A 14,894-nucleotide genomic window follows, 5' to 3' on the forward strand; every position below is an offset into this window, starting at 1 on the left:
ATGTATTTTCTTTCGACTAAAGATATTTATATATATTTTTCAAAACCGTTCCATATAACCAAATATTGGTTCAAATGCATGCTCCATATGACAACATTCGTTTCAATAAAGTATGAAAAACCTTAAAATTTGGTTAGCAATTAAGCAGTTAAGATTGAAGATGTTTTGAACCTTTGCAATCGTTTTTCTTGAATTTCCCATACAACTCGATACAACGAAACAACAACGAGTGCTCCAGAGACCACAACAGACGGTCCACCCTGTAAAAGATCGATTGGTGGACTGAACATTCCCTGCAGGAAAACTCCCAGTGAAATAATTTGAATTATAAATCCTATGAAAATTTAGTCTAAAATTGAGATCGATTTAGTCATATTTTCCAGTTTTACAACTGTAATGGATATGACATCGTTTAATCGTCTCCTTTACCTTTGCAAGTACCTAATAACAATGAAGACAAAGTGAAAACTTGAGCTAAACTACGAAAGCAACTTTCAATTTAAGCAGCAGTTTATGCTAATCCTAAGCACATCCTAAATGCATTCATTGTATACATAATTACATTCATTATAAATACTAACTAGCAGACGAAAAAAAAAACAAACAAGTTAAACCTCTAAACACGTTGAAGTTCAAGTTAACTAATTAGTAATTACCATAGAGGAGGCCTAGGAAAAGACATAGATATATGTACATTTGCACATTTTACGTAATAATTTTCAGTTGTCAACTTTCTGTAAAGTAAAACGAAAGAAAAATACAACAGCCAAAATGAAAAGTAATAAGTGCAACTCATGCAGACGAATTGTGAATAATGGTTATGTTGCACAGAGATACCAAATTGATATGAAATGACTGCCACGAGTATTATTTCTCTCATTGAGAGGAGAGGAGGAGATGTTTGGTTAAACATTTAAAAGTACATAAATCGCACCATTAAAATATACATTTGGCGGAAAATATTCGGACAGAGAGTGAGATTAATGGAGAGGGCGGACGATTAACACCGTAAGGCCGGCTGGTTGGCTGCAGAAAAAAAAGAAAGAAAGAAAAGAAAAGTAAAATTTCAGGAAAAAACCAAAATTAAACCATAGAGAAACAGACATTTCCGTTGCCACCGACGCCGACAACGACGACTCTTGGTGGTGCTGCCGCTGATGCCTGTGTCAATGACTTTGAAATGATTTCAACGCGAGTTTCTCGTTTCTCATTTCACATTTCACTGATTCGGCGGCGGGTCAGCAGCAGCAGCAACAGTTACAAAGGCAGTAATTCGTACGTGGACTTTATTAGCAATTGGATAATTGATATAATAAGATGTTTAAACGATAGAAAGCAAAAGTGGCAGCAACAGCAGCAATCGAAATGCACGTTCGTTCCACTTTCATGGGGACAGGCAGAAAGTAGTCTCTCTTGAATATATAAACGAAACCGTCCATTGCCAAGAAGACCTTTAGATGAACGGATAGACGGGAAATACCCCTCTCTCTCCCACTCTCTCTGTCTTGGTCAATTGAAGCATGACATGACGTACTTTGGCGCCCTAAAAGCATTTTAACCCAATTAATTGTCAGCATTTTCAATTTGGTGGCGGTGCCTTGACCAAAAAGCTAAACAGGATCTGCAACAATCACATCGACAGTGAGACGGTGTGAGCGTGTGTGTGTGTGTTGCAACATCCCATGTAAACGAGGAGTTGCACAACAACTTTTACGCATATGAGTGAACGATTTTGCTTTCAATTATTGGACAGTTAAGCGGCGGCACTTAGCCGGCCAACCAGTCAGCTTTTCAAGTTCAAGTTTGAATGCTCGCGTTTGGGTTTTTGTGTGTGTGTTTCTTTTTTTTATCCGACTTTTCCTCATTTGCTTAAAATTTGTTTACTTCCTGGCTGACTGGCCGCGATTTGTGGCCACTTTTTCCATTAAATTTAATTGTAGTGAAGAGAAATAACAGAAAAAATTGTGCGGCAATTGGAACTGAGCTCCTCTGACCAGCGACCGGTTAATCCTCTAGGCAAATTTCACAATTACGCGATGGCAAGAGAGGTCCCGTCTCGTCCCGCCCCGTCCGTCCATCCGTCTACACCATGTTGCAACATTTTCACTGCCCACGTTTGCTTTCATTTGAATTGACTGGATTTTCATTTGCATTTCTTGTACAATACAATTTTCGTCTTTCCACTTTTCACCCATTGATTGCTTTAAGGCCTTTGGCAAATTTACACAATGTTTTGACGCTACAATTTGCTGATCAAGTGTTTTTGGCTTTTTCTTTTTTTTTTTATTGCCTTGGCCAGAGAAAGAGAAGCAGGAGAAAAAATTGCGGGGGTTTTTGTTATAACCAAAATTTGCAGATAAATATATATTTTTGGTTAAAAAACCGGTGCCAAAACTAAATCGATACTTAATAAACTGCTGGTCATTAACAACAAACATTCTTGAATAGCATTAACATTTATATCTCCGTTTTTTATAAGTATTTTAATGTCAGTAAATTAGTCAAACAAAAAGGTGGGGCGGTTTTTTGGTTGATATTTGAAAGTTCAGTCACAGTTGGCATATTTAAAACTCATTTGTTGTGCTCACTAATTAGACAACCAAATGAATTTCAGGTGTGATAGATCCACAAGCAAATAAAACAAACAAACAAATTACGTAAAAATAATCAACACAACAACAACTCTGTAAGAAGAGAAAAAATCCCGCTTCGCTGACTCCAGACTTTTTCTTTTTTGTGTTTGTAATATTTCAGGGGAAAAGTGAATTTTTGAAAATATAGCATAAATTACACTTAAATTACATTCGCTAATGAAGTTCATTTTTCTCATATTATTTATGGACTATATGTTGTATATCATAATCTGTCCAGGTCAAATGTACGCTATAGAAGACTAAGACATAACATATGTACATTTTTCTATCTAGTTTTTAAAAATCGTGCGAAATTATAGATGGAACTCATAAAGATAAAGATTGTTGATACAAAAGATCATCATTTTTGATTGTTATTCCCTAATATTCCACAAAGAAATTTGACATTTAAGAAAAGACAATTTACAAAATTGCATAGAATATGAGGATTAGATAAAAATTAGAGAGAATGCATGGAATGCGAATAATAAGAAACAACATCCAATTCCTTAATTTAATTCTAATTCAAAATTTAAGAGAATCTACTCTTGTTTGTGGCATCTGATATCATAAGCTGAACATGATTTAATGCAAGTCTTAAGATTCCATGTCAAGATTCCATAATTTCAAGGCATTACCTCACCAGCAACAACAACAACAATAATAATAACCAAACTGAACAAGCAGCAACCTAACAACAAAAAACTGGGCTAAAAAACAAAACAAAAATGGAAAAATTCATACTTATTGCATGAGTTTGTTGCTGTTGCTTCGGTGCTAAGGTGTAAAACTGTGTGAATATTTTGTATCTCCAGCTATTACACGCATTTTTGGCAACCGCGCAAACATGAAGCCGTTGGCCAAATAAAGTTTAAAAGAAAAATGTCAACACATGAGACAGTTTTATTTTTGTTGCTGTTTTTGTCTTGTCTCTCTTCTTGTCATCACCAAAGCAACACCACAAAGATAGTTATTAAAATAACGACGAGCAGGGCACTGAAAAAAGGGAAGGAGGTGGTGCTGGTGGTGGTGGGATGGATGGAAAACAAAACGCCGTATTTGGTAAGCGGCAAGCCAGCCATTGTGATTAAGCCAAACACACTCTAAGAAATGACTCGTGCGTAACTTTTATGGGACATTCAGAAGGGGGGAGTCGGGAATGTGCATAGTGCACATAAGTTACATAGACTTGTATATGAATATTTTGGCTACCTTACAACAATCGAGATGATAGACAGCGTGACATAATTGGGCATTGTTGGCAGACTGACTCCACTTGTCTTGACTAGAAGTGTTTGTGTCTGTGTAAGTGTATGCATTTGTTTAAATTAATGGTCTAATTACCATTATATATATATATGGCTTTATTTTTGGCCTCCTCTTGTACAGGTGAAAGTTGTTGCACGTGCATTTATAAATTTACAAACCAAAAATTGATAATAATCTAAGAAAATGTTTACAAATAAAATGCAATCGCCTACCAACTTCCCCTGCATAGATGAAATAATTTGGATTAAAGCCAACTAAGATCTATAGGCCGAACACAGGGGTACAATTGTTTAGTTATGGCCAGGCCAGGGGCGGGTTTGTCATGTAGTCATGGATGCACAAATTGATTGCATAAATGACAAATAATTGCAATTTTTTTTGCACTTATTGCAAAATGAATGGCATAATAACTAATCACATCATCAGCGATGCGATTCAACAAAGATGATTTTCAAGACTGGTTAGTGGTAGTTGAAAGACAACATTTAATTGGTTTGTTGTAAAAAGAAATCACAATGGTCACCGACTGATTCAAAGCCACCGACTGAAGCTATGTGAAGTGCTTTACCAATTATTATGGTATTTGAAAGATAAATGCTACAATAATTCGTTGGGAATTTTCATATTTCACAAATTTGTTTTAATTTACCAGACGATTTTAAAACCTCACATTAAGGACTTTAGCCAGGACAATATTATATTCAAAATGTTATAATTTTAATGCAGTGCCAACAAGCAGTTCATTAGTTAAAAAAAATAAAAGAGATTTAATTAATAACGATAAAATCAATCCCATTTGTTATTATATCATTCACCATTACAACTCATTCAGGTTAATTGGATTTCAAGGTTGAGTTTTCTCATACGATTAATTTATATCTACTTTTCTCTAAATTAATGTGCAATATTTGTATTGTGTTTTATATATATTTAAACAAACATAAGCCTGATATCCAACTGATGTTGGTGATCGATCTTCATTAACTTAATTATGGCTAAAAAGCAAAAGCCAAGCCAAGCCAAAATTTAATCCGCCTCCGGTCTATAAAACACATTGACCTTAAGGTTACTCTCTAAACACACAATGTTTGCTTCCCATCATAACAAAAGGGGTAAAACAGAAACGGTACCATATTATTAATGGAATTGAATGGAATGGAAAGCATGGAGTTGTAAACATTTACATAAATTAACCAACAACAATTAAGATAAACGCAAAAACCTAAACACATATTTATAAAAAAAAAACTACACAAAACAAAAACCAAGCAAAATGCTTGCTAATTGTTTAAGTTGAAGGTCAACATTTTGGAGATTATACTAATTATTAATACATGATTGTTAATAGATGTGAATTGTGTAACTGAACAAAACAAAAACCTATGGAAGTATATTGCTCACAGACTAGTATTCTATAAATAATACCAGAAACAACAGATCTATAATCGTTAAGCCTTGAAAAGCTTCTATCAGATCATTGAAAGACATTAAAAATGTCGTTTTAAAATGCTTGCCGACTAAATCTATATTGTCTCATTAGTTAGTTATATCATCTATTACCAATTTTGTGTGGCTTTTAGGGCTAAAATAAATGGAAATACATAAAAGTTTTTAGGAGGAATATATAAGCATGTCTTCTAGCCGAAACGAATGTGTATCCTTATGGACAAAAACACTTACTTACATACATAGAGAAAACCAAATGTTAGCACTGTCAACAGCATGCAAAACAAGTTAGTTGACACCTTGTGGCAGCATGCCAATTAAGTTAAAAGTCTATTAATTTGGATTGTTGAGAATTGTTTGTTGGGGTGTTTTTTTATAGCTATTTTCATGTTTGTTCTTTTTTTGGGCATGAACCAATATCCAATCTAATGACAATCTAAACAATTAACTATTGGCCAAGACAACGATTTCTAATACAATGAATTTTAGTGGGTGCCAATGAGGGGTTTAAAATGTTATAAATTAAATGCGAAACAACAGCACATAAAATGCAACTGTAATTAATTAAAATTGTCCGCGTTTTTTACTTAACTCGTGTCGTTCGCATTTTTTTCTTCTGCTACCCAAAACTGTCAACACGTTTGTGTTTAAATATTTCGAGTTTTTTTTTGCTTTTATTTTTCTACAAGTGACTTTGAGCTGCTTAGGAAATTGCCTTCTATGGTCATGAAGCAGAAGGAAAAACAAAATGTAGTTATATATTTATTCCATTGTCTATTTGGAGGCAAGCGAAAAGTGAACAGGGTCAACTTGACCTGTGGTCATACCTTGACCCAACTGACTTGACGGTAATTACACAGACTGGCAGGCAAAAGGTTCTCCAACAATTTGTAAAGATTAATAGAAAATATTATAATAATAACTAATTGCATAAAGGGAATGCAAATTACATGTTGTTTTATTAATTACTTCCTTTTTATAGCCATGACTAGCACTTAGATGAATTTCAAAGCATTACATTAGTTTATTTGAACTAAACCATAAAGAAAGTTCGCGGTTCATTAAGTCAAATAGCAAATGGATTAATATTTGTTTACTTTACGATTAAATCGGGAAGTTCAATTATTGAAATATTAATTGAGGATGTTGCCAAACCCATTGATTTATGTTAGATTCAAAAAATTAGCCAAGAGTAGCAGCACTGAAATTCACATCAACCGATACATTTTTATACCATACACCCATAGGGTGAAATGGTATATTAAAGTCGCCAAAATGTATGTAACAGGCAGAAGGAAGCATCTCCGACCCCACAAAGTATATATATTCTTGATCAGGATCAACAACCGAGTCGATCTAGCCATGTCCGTCTGTCCGTCCGTCCGTCTGTCCGTCTGTCCGTATGAACACCTAGATCTCGGAGACTATAAGAGCTAGAGCCACCAAATTTTTTATGTAGACTCGTGTAGTATGTAGAGTGATCAAGTTTATTTCAAATTTTTGCCACGCCCCTTTCCGCCCCCGCAATTTAAAAAAAGCGTTTATCTCAAATACTATTCCAGCTAGAGACACCATATTTGGTATGTATATTCGCTTAGTGAATGCACACATTTTGTATGTGTACAAATTTTGCCACGCCCTTTTCCGCCCCCGTAATTTGAAAAACTTGATTATCTCCCGTATTTTTTTACCTTATGCAATCAAATTTGGCACACTAAAATTTAATACTAATATCTAGCAAAATATTAAATTTGATCAAAATCGGACAAAAAACAGTCGAGTTATGCATATAAACGTTTTTCCATAAGGCCGGAGTTGGCCGTTGGCTGGTGGGGGCGCTAGGGTGCTCGTAAGATTGAGTGAGCGAGATACTAAGATATGCTTGTAAAAAGCATGTGAAAATGCATTTGTTTAATAAAGTTGAAATATTTGATTTACTGGTGTATGGTATATCTAAGTCGGCGAGACGACTTACTTACTTCATCAGTAGTTCCATTCCTTATACATAAATCGTGAAAAAGCACAAACAATTTATGTATATTGTAAAGAACTTTAAATGGAGAAAACTATAAAAGACTTTCCAGGATATTAAGGCAACTACTACTAAACACGTTTGCTTCTTGAGCATCCAATGAAAGGACTTTCAGATACCAAAAATTAGAATGGAACTGTTCAAAACTTGTATTTTATAAACTTTTAGTTCGCTGCGCTATAATGTCTATCAAAATTTGATTTCTTAGAAACCATTTTAAAGAAAACTAGTTGGTAAACTAGCTATTAAACTATCTTTATGGCTGTGTTTTTGCCGTTACATTATTAACAGTCAGTTATATTTCCCATTCGTTTTACTAGTTCGTGCCAATGATTTGAACATTCTCAAATGGCTTAATTTTTTTGCCATTTATACGAGTAGTTGTACAAATCATATGATCCCCATTAGCCAGAAGCCTTGCCCAGTGGTCCAATTGCTGGAAAACGTGACAATGACGGAACTTACTAACTAATTAACAAACGGTTTGTAGTTGTTTCATAAGAACACACCATTAAACGAAATAAACAAACAATTGGCCAAAAAGATTAATTCTAACAAGAGAGTAAGTGCATACTATTAGCAAAAGCCAACGATTAATTCTAAAATTTTTGTGGATTAATTGGCCCATTTAGGTTGCTTTGATCAAACTGACAAGCTCATGTTCATGTAGAGGTTGCGGCTTTGACCCAAACAATTTCCGCCTTCAATTGAATGCATGTTCTTTATTAAACAGCAGCAGTTTGGTAACAGAAACTTGGAACCACCGCCACAAATCATCGTAGTGACTGTCAGTTAGGTATAGAGAGAACTAACTCTGTGAATCGATGGCGGATATTGGACATATTGTTGGTCACTACAATCCACATTTAGCAGGGCCAGCGACACGGCGGCAGGCAGCTGGTCGACCTTGCCTGGCTAAAATCGATATCTCTCTCGATCGATCGATTTCTGTGGTGCCGCAAATCGATCGGAGCCGCTATAAAACGAATTGAAGTCGTTTCGTAGTCTAATTTATGCAATTCTCGTTTTTTTTTTTTTCTTTTTCTGTTCGTCATTTTTCCTCATTTTACCTTTTTTGTTTTGTATAATTTTTAAGTGGCTGCTGTAAGTGAATTATACTAAAATTTGTTTGGCTTGGCTGAGCTTTGGAATGATAAAAATCACTTTTAAGCCGCATTTACTTTGTTGGCTGTGTCTGTGTCTTTTGGTCTTGCTTTTACTTTGCATGCGAAAACAATGCAAAAGCAAAATTAAACAAATTACATTTAATTTGCGTAATCATTTTTCAATGGCAAACATCCAACAGTTGGGGATGGATGGATAATGGGATTTTATGGCTTTATTGTTGCGGAAAAGCTTTAATTTTAAATTTATAATCTGAGAGAGGTTATTCCTTGCCGATCGATTGGCCGGCCCCATTCGATTTCAATTGTTGCCACACTCAATAAATTAATATTTGGACATTTGGTGATTGTCGTAAGTCATCGCACTAGACCCGATCCCGGTCGCGGTTGCCACAACTGCTGCCTTAGGCCACACAAATCGTGCTCCACATATAGCCCCATGGTAGCTGCCACATTTTTATCAAGAGGTCAAGCTTTTGGGTTAAAAACGGCAGCCCAAAAAAAAAAAATGGAAGCAAGGAGTTAAGAAAAAAATCGGTGAGAAACAAAAAGTGAGTCATATGCGCCTTTTTCCATGAAAGGAATGACAGTAATTTCGCAAGTTACTCAAGATTAAATCTTAAACAAGAAATAGCCGAGGGGAAAAAACTTATAAATAACTAATAGAAGGAAGCATATTTCAAAAAAAAAATACACGCTACAATGGTAGACTAAACAGTATAGACGGAATATAGACATTAGGAAGTTAAACAAACAAGCCAAAACACTTATCAAATTTATTCAAATTTTCTTCCGAAATGTTGTTTACAGTTGAGGAATCTCTTTCGAAGCAATCTGGCCGTGAAATGCAATGCCATAATAATGTCTTGATATCGCTTAATGACCGAAACGTAGATGGAAAACTTCAGCTAGAAAGTGTTTACTAAACAGAAAAGCTGCATAATATTAGCGTATGCAATTAGCCTATTAGGTCGATAAGGCCAAAAAGATGCATCAGTTAGCCATGCTGAGGTTGGCTAGCTAGCTGGTCATTTCGTCCATCAATGTGATTTATATACATGTATAGTGCCGTCTTCTTGGTGGTCTCAAGACCAGCTCAAGCTAAACGCTCTCTTTTTACTTTATGTGACTTTTTGGCAACTAATTCTGAAAAACAACAACGTTTTTGTGGCAGCAATTACCAAACATGTATACATATGTCTGAGGACTTTGTGTGACTTTGATGAACGCAGTTTGATTACTTGGCCAAGTCTGGCCTGGCCTATGTTTATTTAATGGGCGGTTTTGAAGCGAAACGTCACCAGGTCTAAGTGCTTATAATGCCTGACACAGTGCCAGATTGCGACAGTTGTATGCCAAAAACGATAGGAAAACTAAAAACCCAAACCCAACACCATCACCAGAAACCATTCACTTTTTCTTTGCTTCTGGCCAGGCCTTGTGCCTGGCGCAATTGTCAAACGGAAAACGTTGCAAGCCACTAACAAAAAAGTTAAATATTTTTACCATTTAACAAAATAAAATTTGTAAAAGCCAATGAGACGTCGACGGGGAGAGAGAGAGATACTTTGACATGAGTAACCGACTATGTTAACGAATTGAGTTGCAACTTGTACAAATGTTATGGTCAAGATTCGATTGTGGGGCGGGATTTATTGATGGCGGTTAAATGTTATTTGTTTTATTCAGAAGGGGAAACACCTGTCAATTTAAACCTTTTTTCTATAAACAATGGTTTTTTTTTTTTTTTTTTTTTTTTTTTTGATTTTGGAGGAGAATGCAGCTGCAATTATATACCCCTCAAAGGTCAACAACAAAAGAATGATTAGAACAAAACAATTTATGGGAAAACTAAATTTTCAAATTTAAATTCTCATGCTCTGAATTCCTAAACAATTTCAATTATTAATCGTTTCAAGATCTTTTGAGTGTTAAATAAATTTCAAATATTTTTATTAAGAAAGCAATTCGCTGTGATCCTTTAAGATTTGTCGCACAATTTTCTATTATACATATTTGAATGTTAATGGAATAAAAGGGCCTACCATAAATTCAGTTCATATCTGATAAATTAATTGTTTTTATACCATACACCCATAGGGTGAAATGGTATATTAAAGTCGCCAAAATGTATGTAACAGGCAGAAGGAAGCATCTCCGACCCCACAAAGTATATATATTCTTGATCAGGATCAAAAACCGAGTCGATCTAGCCATGTCCATCTGTCCGTCCGTCCGTCCGTCCGTATGAACACCTAGATCTCGGAGACTATAAGAGCTAGAGCCACCAAATTTGGTATGCAGCCTCGTGTAGTATGTACGCTTATCGAGTTTGTTTCAAATTTTTGCCACGCCCCCTTCCGCCCCCGGAATTTACATAAAACTGTTTTTCTTAAAAAGTATGGCAGATAGAGACATCAAATTTGGGTTATATACTTGTTTAGTTAGCGCGCAGAAAATAATTGTTCCAACTTTTTGCCACGCCCCCTTCCGCCCCCGGAATTTACGTAACTCTGATTTTCTTAAAAACTATGAAAGCTACCGACATTAAATTTGGTATGTAAGCTAGCTTAATAGACGCGCAGATATTGACTATTTAAAAATTTTGCCACGCCCATTTCCGCCCCCGAAAATTAAACAAAACTGATTTTCTCGAAAACTAACAAAGCTAAAGTGACCAAATTTAGTATGTATATTGGCTTAGTATGCGCGCAGAATACATATATTTTAATATGTTGCCACGCTCACTTCCGCCTCCATAATTTAGAAAAAACCGATTGGCTCTTGAAATTTTTTGACCATCGCGATCAAATTTGGCAGACTAATAAATCTTATCTATTTCTATCAAACTACCAAATTTGATTGAAATCGGACAAGAAACATACAAAATATAAGTATAAACGTATTTTGCTACGCGAACCATAAGGGCAGAATTGGTCGTTGGCTAGTGGCGGCGCTAGAGTGCTCGTGTCTTTGTAGAGCGAGATAGCACATGGTATGAGGCATGTTAAATCAATTTAATAGACATACATTTGGTTTTCGAAATTTTAAATATTTGTTTCACCTGGTGTATGGTATACCCAAGTCGGCGAGACGACTTACTTACTTCATTTTTCTTAATTTTTAAAGGAAATTAAGGATTTAAGGCTTGCAAACATTAAATATTCACACTTTTAAGCTTATTATATAAGTTTTCACACCAAATTTTGGTAATTTTCATAAATTATAATTATAGCCAAGCCATGTAAAATGATTTATCTACATGAAGCTAAAACTAAAGGAGTAATCTTTTCGCACTTTAAGTTTGCCTAATATTATGACCAAGCACTCGAATTTGTACAAGACTTTTAATGCAATTTAGCGCTCTCTCGCCATATAATTTGTCTGGCCATAAGTTCCATGAAGTTTGAAGGCAAATTTCAGTTGTTTCTACAGCGACAGCCAACAATTTGGAGTTTGACTTTTGTAGCCTGCCTAGCAAGGAGAAGGAGGAAGAGGCGGAATGGGGTAAATGTTCATTGGCAAATGACTAACGTACGTTCAGGCCATACTAGTTCGACTGGGCAGCCGTAAGACATCAACCGATTTGTAGACTCTTTTATATGTATGCAGCAATTGCTGGCAGTTTTTGATTCTCTATAAATGGTTATAAAAAGAAAAAAAACAAAAGTGAGTGCCCAACAACAAATTTTTGTGGCTGCTAAACAAATTTTTGGCTCTTACTGCTATTTAAATCTAGAGTGCAGTTGAAATTTGATGGAGATGTAGAAAGAGAAGGTAGTATTCGATTTGGTATGAGTTTTGGAGTGCCACATAATAAAATCTAACCAAATCAGTTTCGTGCTAACCTCAGGCACTCGACAATAACAGCAGCAGCATCAGCAACAGCAACAATTGCAATTGCGATGACAAAATTAAAATTCATTTACGCTCAAGTAAATATTTACGCAATAAATTTGCATTTAATTGCATTTGACAAAAAGAGTGACTAAGAGAGAGAGATAGAAGAAGACATTCCTGAATGATGCCACAAAACAAATCAAATCAAATTAGAAAACAATACCAAACCAGTTGGGAACCTCCTCCTGATGTTGATCCTGCTGCTGCTGCTTCTGCTGATGGGCACTCCAACAAATCGACCAAAACAATTTGCACGTCGTATCAAAATCTAATCAAATTATGCGCCAGAAATGTCAAAAAAGCGTGAAATGTTTCGCTTCGGGGCCAGAAAGCGTGTATACGATGGATAATAACCCTGACCAGTCAATCTTCCCCTTTTCTCTCTCTCTAGTTTGCTTAGTTATGTACATGTCTGGATATCATCATCATACATCTAACCATTACCTACAACTGGCTCCACTGGCTCCCTATCAAACAAAATCAATCCAATTCCACCACCACCTCTTGTGATGCTTCAAAAATCGCATCAAAATTGCAGAAAAATAAGAAGCGCTGCCCGCTCAACACAAATCATTTGCAAATTTTATGCAAAATGCATGCAAAAGTGTTTGGCAAATATGGCCTAGCCTAGCCTCCTCCTATCATGCTCGCAAAAACTCAGCCTACATTTGCTCTATGTATCTATATATGTATATCCATCAAGCTAACCAACAAACGATACACTACGTATGTATCTGCATTTTTGGAACGCTTCAGCTAGCAAATGAATGTCAACAGGAACAATAATACCCCGACAACCAACAACCAACAACAACTCTCTACTATAATAGATAGTGGGTGGTTTGGGTGGTTGGATGGATGAATGGTTGGGTGATTGGTAGATGCTGTTTGCCGGTTGTGGCTAAAAATGTTTTTATGCGGTTCGCTTAATGTGTTTTCGCCATAAACCAACTGACAACTGCTAAAAACGCAATGGCAAACAAATAATGGAGACACACCAACAAAAAAAAAAAAGCAACGCATGGACCCAACCCTCAGGCAGCAGCATCCGTCATCATCATTATTATTATTATCATACCCAAAATCATGAACTTATTCGAGTTTTTGTTTTTACACCCCCTCTTAATTGTATTTTCGATATTGTCCTTGTCTATGTAATTGAAAGTTCTGTAAGGGCTACTCTCTCATTGGTTTTAGTTGTAAGTTTAATTATGTGACAAGTTCATTTGGCGGCCAACCACTTAGTTAGTCACACACTAACTATATAAATGCATTTCCTGTCTTGCTGCACCTTTGTTGCTGCACTTGCCACAGCATTTTGCATAATACATAATAATCAACAAGACCGCAAGAAAAAACTGGCTGCTTCTTTTTTTTTGTAACTCATTTGTTGCTTATTGGCAGCCTGAGAAATTATTTGCCATGGGTGAATTGTTAATAGTTAATTGTAATGTCGGCAAATCAAAACAATAAAAAAATAAACCAGTTGTCGGTCGTATTTCTCACAAGTCTCAAAGACAAAGATTTTGCCATTTTTGCATTGGTAACCGCAATTTAATTATATCGTGCATTTGCTTTTTGCATGCGATTGCCAATATGAAAAGATGATGAAAAAAAAAAATATTCAAGTCTTAAATCAATTTACTATTAAGTGAGAAAAGAGCAAAAACAAAAGGCTAAAAGAAACTGGTGAATCCAAATTAAAGTCGAATATAGAATGGCAAAGGATTAAGTAAAGACTGTTTACTCTGGGGGGCAAAAGGATTAACCTTCTCTGGAAATATTAAATGCTTTTTAATATGGTTACCACCTTTTGCGTTTCTTTGATCGTCTAATATAAAATGTGAAGCCTTAACGCATCGACTTTTAATCTATTGTCATATATTCGTCATGATGATTATTATTTACCAATCTCTTGCATTGAAGACAAAACAATTTGAATCATTGATATTAAGACTACGACTGGTAGAGGAGTCTAATAAGCTCTACATTTCTGTATGCATGTATTTGTACATAAATCTCACATGTTGCTTCGAAATTAATTTGAAACGGAGCCACCATCTGTGGAAGCCACACACAGACGCACCAACTCCACAATGTCCAAACTTCAAGCAGATAGCAGATGAGCCATCACATCAAACCAAACATTTTAGTGCCGCTGGCAAACGACCCGTTCGCACATTCGGCACATACATACATACATAGATATAAACTTGTATTAATTAATACAAAATTGTATTACGCATACGCACAGGTGTACAACGGCAAAAGCCTCTTGAACACACACACACAGACGCAGTGAAAAAACGGTCGTAAAATAAAAACACTTTAGCCATTAAGATACAACAACAGCAACAAGGCAAACTAAACTGTAGCAGGCTGCTGCCTGTACGACTTAAAACAACCGAAAAACGTTACCAATAAACATTTATGTAGATACAAAATTAAGCAGCAGCAACAGAAAACAAAAAGACATGACCAAAATACAGG

At 35.6% G+C, this 14,894-nt stretch overlaps 1 protein-coding gene across 1 annotated transcript in view; it reads right to left on the minus strand.

The window, feature by feature from the left end:
- Nucleotides 1-14,894, minus strand: part of LOC6651351 — a 60,511-nt gene that overhangs the window by 35,394 nt on the left and 10,223 nt on the right. The window lies entirely within an intron of this gene.

The sequence above is a fragment of the Drosophila willistoni genome, chromosome 3R, assembly GCF_018902025.1.
Source record: "Drosophila willistoni isolate 14030-0811.24 chromosome 3R, UCI_dwil_1.1, whole genome shotgun sequence".
NCBI lineage: Eukaryota > Metazoa > Arthropoda > Insecta > Diptera > Drosophilidae > Drosophila > Drosophila willistoni.